The sequence below is a fragment of the Schistocerca gregaria genome, unplaced genomic scaffold (assembly GCF_023897955.1).
Source record: "Schistocerca gregaria isolate iqSchGreg1 unplaced genomic scaffold, iqSchGreg1.2 ptg001053l, whole genome shotgun sequence".
Taxonomy (NCBI): domain Eukaryota; kingdom Metazoa; phylum Arthropoda; class Insecta; order Orthoptera; family Acrididae; genus Schistocerca; species Schistocerca gregaria.
This window is the reverse complement of record NW_026062399.1, coordinates 37501-40000: the sequence shown is the minus strand read 5'-3', so window position 1 is coordinate 40000 and position 2500 is coordinate 37501.

Here is a 2500-nt window from a genome sequence, read left to right as displayed (position 1 = left end):
CCTTAACCTAACTCAAGTTGTCCCTTAACCTAACTCAAGTTGTCCCTTAACCTAACTCAAGTTGTCCCTTAACCTAACTCAAGTTGTCCCTTAACCTAACTCAAGTTGTCCCTTAACCTAACTCAAGTTGTCCCTTAACCTAACTCAAGTTGTCCCTTAACCTAACTCAAGTTGTCCCTTAACCTAACTCAAGTTGTCCCTTAACCTAACTCAAGTTGTCCCTTAACCTAACTCAAGTTGTCCCTTAACCTAACTCAAGTTGTCCCTTAACCTAACTCAAGTTGTCCCTTAACCTAACTCAATTTGTCCCTTAACCTAACCCACGTTGTCCCTTAACCTAACTCAAGTTGTCCCTTAACCTAACTCAATTTGTCCCTTAACCTAACTCAATTTGTCCCTTAACCTAACTCAATTTGTCCCTTAACCTAACTCAATTTGTCCCTTAACCTAACTCAAGTTGTCCCTTAACCTAACTCAAGTTGTCCCTTAACCTAACTCAAGTTGTCCCTTAACCTAACTCAAGTTGTCCCTTAACCTAACTCAAGTTGTCCCTTAACCTAACTCAAGTTGTCCCTTAACCTAACTCAAGTTGTCCCTTAACCTAACTCAAGTTGTCCCTTAACCTAACTCAAGTTGTCCCTTAACCTAACTCAAGTTGTCCCTTAACCTAACTCAAGTTGTCCCTTAACCTAACTCAATTTGTCCCTTAACCTAACTCAAGTTGTCCCTTAACCTAACTCAAGTTGTCCCTTAACCTAACTCAATTTGTCCCTTAACCTAACTCAATTTGTCCCTTAACCTAACTCAAGTTGTCCCTTAACCTAACTCAAGTTGTCCCTTAACCTAACTCAAGTTGTCCCTTAACCTAACTCAAGTTGTCCCTTAACCTAACTCAAGTTGTCCCTTAACCTAACTCAAGTTGTCCCTTAACCTAACTCAAGTTGTCCCTTAACCTAACTCAAGTTGTCCCTTAACCTAACTCAAGTTGTCCCTTAACCTAACTCAAGTTGTCCCTTAACCTAACTCAAGTTGTCCCTTAACCTAACTCAAGTTGTCCCTTAACCTAACTCAAGTTGTCCCTTAACCTAACTCAAGTTGTCCCTTAACCTAACTCAAGTTGTCCCTTAACCTAACTCAATTTGTCCCTTAACCTAACTCAATTTGTCCCTTAACCTAACTCAAGTTGTCCCTTAACCTAACTCAATTTGTCCCTTAACCTAACTCAATTTGTCCCTTAACCTAACTCAATTTGTCCCTTAACCTAACTCAATTTGTCCCTTAACCTAACTCAATTTGTCCCTTAACCTAACTCAAGTTGTCCCTTAACCTAACTCAATTTGTCCCTTAACCTAACTCAAGTTGTCCCTTAACCTAACTCAAGTTGTCCCTTAACCTAACTCAAGTTGTCCCTTAACCTAACTCAAGTTGTCCCTTAACCTAACTCAAGTTGTCCCTTAACCTAACTCAAGTTGTCCCTTAACCTAACTCAAGTTGTCCCTTAACCTAACCCACGTTGTCCCTTAACCTAACCCACGTTGTCCCTTAACCTAACCCACGTTGTCCCTTAACCTAACCCACGTTGTCCCTTAACCTAACCCACGTTGTCCCTTAACCTAACCCACGTTGTCCCTTAACCTAACCCACGTTGTCCCTTAACCTAACCGACGTTGTCCCTTAACCTAACCGACGTTGTCCCTTAACCTAACCGACGTTGTCCCTTAACCTAACCGACGTTGTCCCTTAACCTAACCGACGTTGTCCCTTAACCTAACCCACGTTGTCCCTTAACCTAACCCACGTTGTCCCTTAACCTAACCCACGTTGTCCCTTAACCTAACCCACGTTGTCCCTTAACCTAACCCACGTTGTCCCTTAACCTAACCCACGTTGTCCCTTAACCTAACCCACGTTGTCCCTTAACCTAACCCACGTTGTCCCTTAACCTAACCCACGTTGTCCCTTAACCTAACCCACGTTGTCCCTTAACCTAACCCACGTTGTCCCTTAACCTAACCCACGTTGTCCCTTAACCTAACCCACGTTGTCCCTTAACCTAACCCACGTTGTCCCTTAACCTAACCCACGTTGTCCCTTAACCTAACCCACGTTGTCCCTTAACCTAACCCACGTTGTCCCTTAACCTAACCCACGTTGTCCCTTAACCTAACCCACGTTGTCCCTTAACCTAACCCACGTTGTCCCTTAACCTAACCCACGTTGTCCCTTAACCTAACCCACGTTGTCCCTTAACCTAACCCACGTTGTCCCTTAACCTAACCCACGTTGTCCCTTAACCTAACCCACGTTGTCCCTTAACCTAACCCACGTTGTCCCTTTGCCTAACATAGTTCACTGCTCGGAATCTCTGGTGTCGTTGTTATCCTCATGTAGATGTCTTGCGAGTGTTGCTTACTTTCCACATATTCCTGCTATCCACTGTCAATTGTACTGCAATAGGACTATATCGCCGACCCCCCCCCTCCCCCCCCTCTGTCCCCCT